This window comes from Microtus pennsylvanicus, chromosome 10 (assembly GCF_037038515.1).
Source record: "Microtus pennsylvanicus isolate mMicPen1 chromosome 10, mMicPen1.hap1, whole genome shotgun sequence".
NCBI lineage: Eukaryota > Metazoa > Chordata > Mammalia > Rodentia > Cricetidae > Microtus > Microtus pennsylvanicus.
The window spans coordinates 23,751,108-23,764,175 of NC_134588.1; the positions used below are offsets into that span (position 1 = coordinate 23,751,108).

General features: G+C 45.2%; 1 non-coding gene across 1 annotated transcript; it reads left to right on the forward strand.

Moving 5' to 3' along the window:
- The first annotated feature begins 12,462 nt into the window (after window positions 1–12,462).
- On the forward strand, window positions 12,463–12,597 carry LOC142859227 (small nucleolar RNA SNORA70). The gene has a single exon (XR_012912142.1). It is a non-coding gene; the product is annotated as a small nucleolar RNA SNORA70 (small nucleolar RNA).
- The last annotated feature ends 471 nt before the right edge of the window (window positions 12,598–13,068 follow it).

Here is a 13,068-nt window from a genome sequence, read left to right on the forward strand (position 1 = left end):
CTTGAACTTACTAAGATCTGACTGTCTCTGCCTCCCATGTGCTGAGATTAAAGGTGTACACCACCACCACCCGGCTAAATAATTTTATTTTCATCTAGTGTTTAGTATCATTTAATGCATGGTTGCTTTATATTATTTTTAGCCAAATAGTAAATAGCTAGAGGAAAAGGCAATGTTTGGGGCTTCCCGTAGCCCCATCCACCTGCCTAGTACAGGCTGTGTTTCCTCCAACATCACAGCAATATCTTGGTTCCCTCTCAGTATTGGGTAGGACCACTGCCAATGACAATGCATTTTCACAGATGAGTGGATGCTTTGTTACGCCACCAACAAATCTTTGGACATCACGCATACTTGGCTGATATGGCAACTGCTGTTTGAAGTAGATCAGTTAAAAAGTTCCATGGCTAGAGGGATTGCTCTCTTGATAACATGCTTTCCTTGAAGCAAGCTCAAGGGCCTGTGTTCAAGGCCCAAAACTCCTGTATAGAAAACTGGGTGTGGGGTCTAGAGCTTGTAATCCCTGTACTGAGGAGGTAGCAACAGGCAGAATATTGGGGGTGTGATGACCAGTTAGCCTAGTTTACATGGTGGACTCCAAGCCAGTGAGAGACCCTGCCACAAAGCAAAATGGGTGTCATCTAAGAAAGGACAGCTGAGGTTGTCCTCTGGCCCCCACATACACACATGTATAAGTGTTCACAAGGACGCACGCACACAATTAAAGCAGACAAAAAGACTGTTCTCTCTCTCTCTCTCTCTCTCTCTCTCTCTCTCTCTCTCTCTCTCTCTCTCTCTCTGCCTTCCACATATTATGAATGCTTCATTAAGCTACAGTCCTACAGTTTGAATTCCTCTTGTGGCCTACATTGCTCCCTTGTGCCTAAAGTTTTAACAGAATCTTGTGGGAGGATGGTGGGAAAAATGGAGAGACAGAAATGGCTGGAGGTTGCCCACCGACCGTGCACCAGGATTTCTACACTGCCAGTGAGAGCTGAGACATAGTAATTGCCTGTGCTCCCACCCCTGGGCTGTGTGTTGAACTCACGTTTTTCACACTAATAATATTATTGAAGGCGACAGTGAGCTTAGCGTTATCTTCACACCCTCATCCCTCAGCAAATAAGGATTATTAATTGACTGATGTAACAACACTTTTATTCATGTTCAAAAAAAAAAAAACCCTCACACATTCGGGTGGTTCTTTCTTTGGAGGGCTACCCTTTCCAGTTTTTATACTCAATAGCTTCTAGGGGTGAGTTAAAAATTTCTTTGCCCAGAATCCAAACACGATGGTGAACACCGAGTCACAGAGTGGAGAGGGATGGGTTAAATGCAACTCGAGACTGGAAGACAGAGAAGCATCAAAAAACACAGTCTTCACCCTATGAGTTTGAGGGGTGGGCAGACACCAAAGAAAAACCTTTCAGTCCTCAATGAGTTCCATGGCAACTGCAGCCTTGGAAACTTGAGAGGCATGGGGGCGGGGAGGGAGACAAGGCTGGGATAGAGATAAGATGACTGAACCTGCTGGCATTTGATGCATCGCGCTTGGGTTAAGAGTGAAGGGCGCGGGCGGGGGAGGACTGCCCACATCAGCCGTAAGAGTGACCTCATACCAGCCAAAAGGCTAGCAAGGAGCCTGGCAACCAGCTGGCGAATGGACTGGCTAGAGAGGCAAGGGTGCTGGGACAGGTCGCTGGAGCTGGGGTAGCTCTTTGGTGCGGGGGTGGGGGGAGCTCGGTCAGGAGTTCTGGTCCTTCTTGGAAAAGAACGCATCTCTAGCCACAAAATCTCTGGGTCCAAATGATGGCCATGCATTTAATGTAATGCAGGCGCAGTGATCACACTGGCACTGGAGCAACCTTTTGTGTGAGCGACAACAATGGAGGGGGAGAAATCAGGACACGGTTGGTTCCCAGGGCAGACTGGCTGGTGCGGATGTGTCTCCAGGCTGGCTGCAAAGTGAGCTGTAAGCCAGGTCGTTGCCTGGCAACCAGACGCTACCGCGCTTGCGCCTGCGGAGAGCACTGAAAGCTTGGAGATCCCGGGAAAGCCTGAGCACAGCGTTCACAGGACAGGCTTGGGCATCAGGAAACAAAGCTCAGGGGTTGAGGCAGTGGCTACGTGAGGCTAGGGGAAGGTCTTGTATCCTAAAGAGGAGGTCATTAGGAACTCGCTTTCCTCTACAGTCTGAGTCAGAACCCTACTTTGGGCCAGCGTGTAGTTTGCTTGCACAAACGCTTCCTCCACTTGAAGCTTACAGACCAGATGTTACAGCATTCAATTGTCTGCCCATTGTGTGAAACGCGTCAGCAGCCCCAAACAAACAACAAAAACAAACCCTCTTCAAGTGGCCAGCTGAAACTCATTTATTTAGGCCGGAATGTTTTCCAAAGTAGGACTACTATGCACCTGGAGGCCCACTTAACAAAAACAGCTGTGAACGCAGTGTCACATGGAGACGCACTAGTGGCGAAAAAACGGAAACCTTGGAAATGCTACAGGAAAACTTAGGGGAAACACTTAAACTCATAGACATAGGCAAAGACTTTCTGAAAAGGACTCAGCCTAGGAAATAACCTTAAGAACTGGCAAGTAGGGTCGGATGGAATGGAAAAGCTTCTGTACAGCAAAGGAAATAATTACCAGAGTGGAGTCTATATACAGAACGAGAGAAAAAAAGAAATCTTTGCCAATTACACATCAGACAGTGGATTAACATCCAGGATAAAAAAATTGCAAGAATTAAACGCCCAAACCCCGAATCAACCACTGCAAGAATTAAATACCCAAACCCCAAATCTCCCAATCAATAAGTGGGGATAACAGAATAGACAGTTGTCAAAAAGAAGAAACACAAATGGCCATCAAATACTTGGAAAAAGTGTTCAATGTCCTTAGCCATCAGGGAAATACAAATTAAAATGACTTTAGGTTCCATCCCACACCAGGCAGACTGGCTATTATCAAGAAGACACATGGCAATGAATGCTGATGAGGTCATGGAAAGAGGAGCCCTTGTTCACTGCTGGTGAGCGTGTAACTTGTGCACCCTTATGGAATCAGTGTACAAGTTCTTCAAGACCAACATAGAGCCACCATGTGACCCATCCGGGCCATTCCTGGGCGTCTACCCAAAGGACTCCCAGGCAGCGCGCATACCACAGGGATGCTTGCACAACTGTGTTTATTGCTGCTATGTCAGCAAGAACCAGGAAATAGAACCAGCCTAGATGTCCATTAATGGATTAATGAATAAGTCAAATATGATATAGCCATCTGTATGAGTTTTAACTAGCTCTTAAAAATGCATTTGCAGGAAAATGAATGTAACTAAAAATAACCTTAATTGAAATAAGCCAGACCTCATAAACAGGACCTGCATTTAAAATGTGTGGCTAGGTGTGTGTGTGTGTGTGTGTGTGTGTGTGTGTGTGTGTGTGACAAAACTAGGAAGGGAACCATGATGGGGAAGAGGAGATCTTTTTTTTTTTTTTTGGTTTTTTTGAGACAGGGTTTCTCTGTGGCTTTGGAGCCTGTCCTGGAACTAGCTCTTGTAGACCAGGCTGGCCTTGAACTCACAGAGATCCGCCTGCCTCTGCCTCCCGAGTGCTGGGATTAAAGGCGTGCGCCACCACCGCCCGGCGGGAAGAGGAGATCTTAAGGGAGGTAGGGAATAGGGAGGGTGGTGGAATACATGTCATGAAAAAGCAGGTGGGACTAACCAGGGAAAGGGAACCAGAGGGAGGGCATGAGGAGGTGTGGGGAAGGTAATTGGGGAGGGGAGTGGATGAGGACAAAGCGTCATGGCTCAAATGTATGAAGAGTTCATGACAAAACCAAATTCTTTGTATGCTAACCAGCAATATTAACAAACAGTAAATACAGTTAGAACCAGAAAAAAGCATGTAAATAAAAAGCCTTTTAGGTGGGATACTTGGGAAGAGATTCGTGGAAAGGCAAGCCAGTCCAAGTTTGGTGTGGTATGTGTGTGTCACAGACACAAAGGGGTGTTTTCCTTAGTATTGTTGACATATGGCCCCAAGACCTCCCCAAATGAAACTCTCTACTGCACCACCCCTTCCATTTGGGTAATTAAGCAATTAACATCACACAGACTGGAAACAAAATAACATCCCAAGACCACAGAACTCTTTGAGCCTGAGGGCTGGGTGGAAGAATTTTCTTAGTTTTTATTAAATAAGGAAACACCAGAACAAAGAATCAAAACCATTTTGTCCTAATAGGGAACTCGAAAATTCTTGATCACCTTATGTTTAACCACATGCCCATATTTGTGGATACACACATACATTCTCTCTTCCTTTCCTGGTCTAACATCTAGACCAACCAGGGCACATGGGAAACTTGGATTTACAGACTCACATTGGTATTGCTTCCAGGAGTTTACTAGTTGTACAAATAGAGATGTTTCTTTGTATTTGTCTAAAAAGACTGTAATATTTCAGGCAGGACACTACACATTATTAAGAAATGATAGGGAGAGTGAGGGTGTAGCTCAGTTGGTAGAGTGCTTGCCTAGTACAAAGAGTTTCATTACCACTTGTAATCCCAGCCCTCAAGAGGTTGAGGCAGGAGAACCAGAAGTTCAAAGTCATCTTTAGTTACCTAAGTAGTAAGTTCTAGACCAGCCTGGGGTAGGCATAACCATGTCTTAAGAAAGGGAGGAAGGAAGGGAAGAAGGAAGGGAGGGAGGGAGGGAGGGAGGAAGGAAGGAAGGGAAGGAAGGAGGGAGGGAGGGAGGGAGGAAAGAAGGGAGGGAGGGAGGAAGGGAGGAAGGGAAGAAATGAAGGAGGAAGGAAGGGAGGGAGGGAGGGAGGGAGGAAGGAAGGGAGGGAGGAAGGAAGGGAGGGAGGAAAGGAAAGAGGAAGGGAGGGCAGGAAGAGAACAGGTAAGGAGTAAGTTCCAGAAGTCTATTATAATGATAAGAGACCTACTTATCAATACTGTATTATACACTGATATTTACACACATATATATTTATTCTATGTAGTATAATCTGGTCTAAAACTGCCAGTTTTCCTAGCCCAGCCTCCAGAGTACTGGAATCACAGGGGTGCTCTACCACACCTGTCTAAAATAAGAGGACAGAGCTCGTGTTAGATGGTCTCGGAAGTAAGGGGGGGGGGAAACAGCAAAGTGTTTGGAGTTGATGGGTGTCTTATATCCTCATTTGGGGATGGGGTCATAGATAGATGCTTAAGTATTAGCTACTGTGGTCATACATAGATAATTCTTAAGTATTAGCTACTGTCCAGTAGCTGTGACAAACACTTGCTGAGAAGCAGCGTAAGGAAGGACGGGTTTATTTTGCCTTGCAGTATGGGGGTACAGTCTGTCTGAGTGGAGAAGTGATGGTCAGGGGTGTGTGGCAAGGGGTCGTGTGGCCTCCACAGTCAGGAGGCAGAGAGAGATGGAGGCTGTGTTCAGCTTACTTCCTTTTCATTCAGTCCCAGAGCATGGAATGAGATCCCTTCAGGGATCATCTTCCCTCCTTTGTTAGACCTTTCTGGAAATACCTTCACAGATGTGTGCAAAGGTGTGTCTCCATGGTGACTCTAAATTCTGTCAGGTTGACTATCAAGATTAATCATCACCATGAGGCTTATGTCCAAACTCATGAAAATGTCCACATTGCTATGTATGTGAGCAAGGGACCCTACTTTATGTCACTCTGCGTCGCCTCCTTTTACGTTCTTTGTAAGTCAGGCACAGGGAGTGAAGATGTGCTTCAGGTGAAAGGATGGCCAAGGCGAGGGCTTCTCGGGCTGGCTAGACCAGTCTACTTCCAGATGCAAGTGCCTGGGCAGTCCCTATCTTTTGATTAGAACAGGGATCCCAGCCTTGTGATTCATAACCAAGGGAAGACATGAGGTGGGATAGCCTTTTTTTTTTCTCCAAGACATTTTCAAGTAACCCAGGATAGTCTCAAACTTGTTTTGCAGTGTGTCTGTGTGTATGTATAACCTTGGACTTCCAGTCTTTCTGTCTCCACTTGCAAAGTGCTAGAATTATGGTCATGCACCACCATGCCCGGTTTATTTGGTGTTGGGGATTGAACCCAGGGCTTTGCATGCTAGGTTAGCACTGTAGCAACTGAGGCACATGTCCAGTCCTACCTGTGGTACTTTTGAAAAACAAGCAATGTCTGTATTCAGGGGCACAGATTCGAGGTAGTTAAGGTGGTCTAGTTTTCTTTTTGTTGCTGTGATACACACCATGACCAAAACTTGTGGGTGGAAAGGGCTTATTTGGCTCCTAATTCCACATCACAGTCTGACATTGAGGGGAGCCAGGAAAGGAGTTCGAGGAGAAACAGAGAGGCAGGATCTGAAGCAGATCCTGAAGAGACCATGGAGGAACACCTCTTTCTGACTTGTTCCTTCAGTTACCCACTTCCTTTTATTTTCTTTGTTCTTTTTCTTATTTGTTTGTTTGTTTATTTATTTATTTATTTAGACAGGGTTTCCTTGTGTACCTTTGACTGTTCTGGAACTTGCTCTGTAGATAGCTGGCTTTACAGAGATCTGCCTGCTTCTGCCTACCAAGTGCTGGGATTAAAGGCTGTACCACCATGCCCACCCAGCTCAATTACCTTTCTTTTGCAGCCCAGGACTACCTACCTAGGAATGGTACTGCCCACAGTGGGCTGGACCTTGTTACAGAAATTAGAAAATGAGCAAACATAACTCCCCACACCCCCATGCCCACACCACAGGCCAGTCTCATAAGGCAGTTCTTCCACTGGGGGGTTCCACTTCCCAAGTGTTTCAAGTTGACAACCAAGACTAGCCATCACATATGGAAAAAGAATGTGTCTTCCCCTTGTCTAGTTGGTTTGTCATAGCACCCTCCTTGCCTTTTTGTCTTCATCTCACTGTTCCTTCTCCTGGACTTCAGCAGATAACCTTGGCATTATAAGACAGATTTTTCTGAAGACAAGCCAAGCTTATCTTCTTTCCCATGATTTCATGTTTCCTTCCTAGTTGTTCCTGTTTTTTTTGACTACCCAATTTTAGGAATGACACATTTTGCTAGGTCAAGTGAATATAAGTGGTATGTAGGGAGCTGAGAAAGTTTATACACACACACACACACACACACACCCCACTCAAATCTCCGCAGAACGACAGAGACCATTATTTGGGTTGTTTTTCTTTTACCAGCTGGAAAAGCAAGTACTAATGACAAACAGTTGAAGTCACTTGAAAAGTTAGTGCTCACCATTTGGCTCCTGGAGGGGACTAACACTTGCTTTTGTCTAAAAGTAACCCTTTATGTCTTTCGGTTGGAAGTCATGGAGTAAAATGGTGATGAGTTATAAAACCAAGTAGAGGTGTTGGAGCATAGAAAAGTATTGGAACACACACATACATCCCTACTCCTTCCTAATCCAGCTCGACCCCTGTCTGTTTCCACAGAGCAGCTGCAAAAACATATAGCTCTCATCCAGAGAACTTTAACCTTAGAGTTATTAATATGTTAAGCAAAATACTTTTTACTATGAACAGTTGTTCTGTGTCTTATGGTATATTACTTGCATTGTTCTAAAACCAACTGAGATGACTGGCCCTCCTTGTAGGTTATGTAGCAATGCCCCTGGCCTCTGTCTACCACCAGATGCCAGTATCAATCTCTCCACTCCTAGTTAGGTGAATCAAAATGTTTTCAGAGGGGACAGGGAGATCATTCAGTGAGTAAAGTGCTTGCTTTGCAAGCATGAGGACCTGGGTTCAGATCCCCGGAATCCATGTTTACAAAACTAGATATGGTGGCATGTCCTAATAATTCCAGTATTGGGGAACTGGAGGCAGAAGTACCCCTGGGCTCGATTACCAGCTAGCTTAGATCAGCTGATGATCTCCAGGTTCGTTGAGAGACCCTGTCTCAAAAACTAAGGTGGAGGGCTAGAGAGATGGCTCAGCATCCACTGCTCTTCCAAAAGACCCAATTTTAGTTCCCAGCACCCAAGTCAGGCATCTCACGACACCTCCAGCTCCAAGGGGGGTGCCAGTGTCTCTAGCCTCTGTGGGCGTCTGCACTCTTATGCACATAACCAGATACACGCACGTGAGCACGTCCATATAATTAAACAAATACATCTTTTTTTAAAAGGTGGAGACACCAGACACTGACCTCTGTCTCCCATACTCACACACATAATCATGCACATACACATACACACCCCATATGAACACACACACACACACACACACACACACACACATACACACACACACACACACACACACAGAGTTTTCTGCCATTGCCAAAAGCCTCATGGGAATGGATAAAGTCATCCATGTTGAAAAGAACCATTCTAGTAGAATCGCCTACCATGTTTAGTAGGCAGGACCCAGAGTGTTGATGGAAGTGCTGGGAGAACGAGAGGCTTCAAAGGCCACATGTTTGTGGCTGGAAGCTCTCACAAACAAGCCAGGCTGAACTGGACAAGGAGCAAAGTTTCACCCAAGGAATGTGATGGTCATGGCTGCAAGCTGGCAGGGGATGGGCTCAAAGCCTTTTGGCTAGGCTGTCCCGAGAACAGAACATACAATATTATGCCACAAACAGGAAACACGACACACCTCCGTTTCCGTTGTTTCTTTTGTCTGTCTTTCTCCTTCTGAGACTTTATGTGGTTGTCATCTTCTGGCACAACATTGAAATTCTTCACTGTTTGTTGGAGTCTTAGGGAAACTTTTTCTTCAGGAGTCTGTGGGGCTCAACGATGATCTACCGAGAGCCTAAAATGGAGATGTTTAACTGAACTTCTAACGTGAGGTACCTAGTTTTACCTGGAGGCAGCAAATGCTCTACTCCAGGGTCCATCAATGTAATGGTGAGAGTTAAGTTACAGTTGTGTGCGTGCGTGCGTGTGTGTGTGTGTGTGTGTGTGTGTGTGCGTGCATGCATGTGTGTAAGGAGGCAGAAGTGGCCATCTGGTATCTCCCACAGTCACTCCCCACATTACATCTTTGTTTCCTTGTAGTCTCACTGAGGACTGAGCCTAGGACTTCACACACGAGAGACAAGTGCTCTCCCACTGAGCTCTAGCCCCGCACTTCCACCCTACTTTTGGAGACAGAGTCTCTCATTGATCTAGGACCTCGTCTATTTGGCTTGACTGCCTGGCCAGTGCACCTCAGGGATCCACCTGTCTCTGCGTCCTGGGGCTGGGATTACGAGCATTTGCCGTCCTGTCTGGCTCTTTACACTAGGCCTAGGGATTGAACTCTGGTCCTCAGGCTTACCAGGCAAGATTTTTGCTGACTTAGCCTTTTCCTCAGCCCCTAGACTGGTACTTGCTTCTGTAGGAAGTTCCCATGGTTCTAGGCCCTCAGGGCGGGTCCCCTTGCCGAAGCTGGAGGAAATCTATGCTGCCTTCTCCCCACTGTGTTACAGCTTTCCTTTGCTCTTATCAGGGTGGCCCTGCCCTTTAACACAATAAGAAACCAAACAATGAAAAGGCAATGGTGAGATTTAGACCCTCCAAATCACAAAGGAAGGAAATTCTGAGTTACTGCTTTCACTTGGGGGCTCATTCAAAAGGGCCCTGGCATTATCGAAAGATCAGGGAATCGCTATACATTCCACAACGTGTAATTACCAATAAGGACATCATTATAGGCTTGGACTCTTAAAATAGCTGCACCTTGTGCTCTCAGGTGGGAGGAAATCATGGAGTGTCAGCTAGAATGTCTTAGAGCTTTTGGAAGTAAACTGTGAGAACACTTTTACTTGCATATAACAATACAGTTAGATCGGTAGCTGCAACGTCTTCAGTCTTGGACCAATTTAAATTTGGTCCAGTTAGTACCTAAAGCTATGCCTAGATATCTTGACCTCTTCCCATTTTTATCTACATATCTCTTATTACTTATTTATTTAAAAATTATTGTAGTTATGATCTGTGTGTGTCTGCGTGTAGGTATGTGCATGAGAGTTCATGTGCCCACGGAGGCCCACGACTTTGGAACCCCCTGGTAGCTGGAGTTATAAGCAGTTGTGAGCTGCCAGACATGGGTGCTGAGGATTGAACTCAGGTCCTCTGCAAGAGCCATATGTACCTTTAACCACTGAGCCATCTCTCCAACCCCCATCTCCACTTTTTTTTTTTGATGAGGTTGAACGTGTCCCAGGCTGGCCTTGAACTCAATATGTGGTGGAGGATGATCTTCAACTTTTGATCTTCTTGCTCTACTTTGTAGCGCAATGCCTGCTCTATGCCATGCACCATGGTATGGTTCGTCAGTCGGGCAAGGGGCTGGAGATTGAAACACACACACACACACACACACACACCACCAAGAATGCTCCAAGAATGCCCCCTTTATTGTGTTCCAGGGCAGCTTATATAGGGTCTCCTTGACTAATGGCCACAACCTAACTCTCAGCTGCAAGCCCACCAGAAACCACTTCCCTGCCATCAGGAACCCCTGAGGATCTCATGCTCAGAGCAGCTGCAAAACAAATCGTTTGCTCAGAGCAGCTGCAAGCATAGGGAAACAAGTCGTTTACTTGGGCAGGCACGGGGGTCACAGGAAATTCAGGGTCTGGGGGTTCACATTCCCCAATACACCTTATCCATGCTGGGATTACAGTGGTGTGCCAGCATGTCTGAGTATGTGGCGTCAGACACTGAACCCAGGGCTTCATGCATACTAGGCAAGTACTTTGCTAACCGAGCTACAATCCAACCCTTCTTTCTGGTTTTATATTATATTGTAGCTGGATATGCATGGCTGTATGGGACAATCAAATTTCTCTTATCTTTTCAATATTGACATTAGTGCATTAGCCTCTTCTCTCTGTCTTGCATCTCCTTTTTGCAGCTCAGGTTGGCCTTAAGCTCTTGATCCCCCTGCCTCAGCTACCTAAGTGCTGGAACTGAAATCACAGCATGTGCTACCATGCTGGTTGTGTCTCCCCCCAGCTACATTTTATTTTTTGTGTGTATGTGTGTGGACATACACACGCCATAACGAATGTATGGAGGTCAAAAGACAACTTGTGTGAGTCCATTTTGTCCTTTTACAGTGTGAATTCTGGGGAATGAACTCAGACCCCCAGGCTTGGCAGCAATCTCTCCAGTCCTGATTCTGTGTGTTTTCTCTCTGTAGGTCAGTTGTAACATGAATGTACTGTAACACTGCAGGGTTTACCTTGGCATGTGAGATAGTCATAGTAACATTACCTTTCAAACTCTCTGGGACGAAATCTAGGGTCTGAGTTTTCCTAACGCTGCAGCTTTGTGACTTAGCTGGAAAATTGCATCTCACTCTGACATTCTCTAATGCTCGAAGGTATTGTAATAAATGAGTGTGAAAATGCAGAGCTCATCCCGCCCCAGCTCTTCTTATTAGGCGTGTAACGCTCCTGAATGAAAGTAATATCGCGGAGTAATTTGGCTATTAAGGCAGTAATTGCATATCTTGTCCTGGTTATAAAGTTATCTTTTGCAAACAGTCCACCTCAACCATTTTAATAGCCACATCAAGAAAGGTGCATAATGAATTTTCTTTGAAGAAATTCCCTAAGCTACATTTGTTCTTCTATCGGATTTTACCATCTTGCTGAAGGGTTGATGGCAAAGTCTTGTCCTTGGGGCTCATGAGCCCAAAAATTTCACATAAATATTTGATAAACTGAGGCTTCTTAAGTCACAACTAGAAGGGCATGTTCTGAGTACCATTCTGTAGGTGGTAGGATTATAATTGACTAAATAGAAATTTCCCTTAGGGGCTGGAGGGAAAAACTCAGTAAAGTAAAGGGCTCATCTAGCAAGTAGAGGCCTTGAATTTGATTGCCAGCACCACAGAAACATATATTTTCTTTGTACTCTCTTTTTAATTTTTTTCAGCAACTAATATATATTATTGTGCATTTTGTTTCTTTCTTTTTCTTTTTTAGTTTTTCAAGACAGAGCTTCTCTATGCAGCCCTGACTGGCCCTGTAGACCAGACTGGTATCAGAGTCAGAGATCGGTTTACCTCTACCTCCTCAGTGCTGGGCATTATTGTGTATTTTGAAAAGCTTTTTTTTTGTTTCTTTTTTTGTTTTGTTGTTATTTTTAGTTTCTTGAGACAGGATTTCTCTGTGTAATCACTGTGGCTGACCTGGAACTTGCTCATGTAGACCATGCTGGCCTTGAACTCACAAACATCCACCTTCCTCTGCCTCCTGAGAGCTGAGATTAAAGGCATGAGATACCACACCATATTGTGTATTTTGAAAGCATTACCATGAGAAGATGAATGGATTCAACTTCCTACCTGTTTCAATCTAGTTCATCACAGAAATCCAGCATGATTTTTTTTTTGATCCCATGAAAGCATGTAAAATTTGTATCTTGGCTTGGCAATATAACCTTATGTTATCAATGAAAAGTAACTAATACTTATCTCATCTAGAGATGCAAAGAAATATTTATCTCTCTGCAGTCAACTAAGATGAGCAAGTTGCTTCCCTCATGGGGGCCTAGTGGGCAATGACTGCAAATAGCAGCCTCTATGACGGTATACACAGCCTGCTGTCAATATAAGTTGCCCTAAGGAATCTTGGAGATACTTTTCTATTGGATAGTCATGTCTCTGATCTCAATGCTGTTCCTACCCCAGGCTCCAAACAGTTATGCAAGCTGCCTTTGGATAGCTCCAGGGTACAGTGGTCAGGGTACATATTGGCCAGGTTATCATGCCAATGCACACCAAGTTGTAGAATAAAGAACAGGTGGTTGAGGCCCTGCATAGAGTCAAGTCCAACTTCCCTGCTTGACAGAAGCCATAGCTCAAAGAAGTGAGGCTTCATCAAGTTTAATGCCGATGACTTAGAGCACCTTAGGCTATCAGTGGCCCATACCTGGTGGCTGTGGGGTCAAACATTCCCCAATCATGATTCCCTGGGCAAATGGTAGGCCCCAAATTGCTGAGGGCTTCCACTGTGCTGTTCCACACCACACTAAACTATGTTCAGTAACAAATATATCCAAACTGTCTAAGAAAACCGAATGGTCCTCGAGATGGTCTACACCAGGTGGAAAC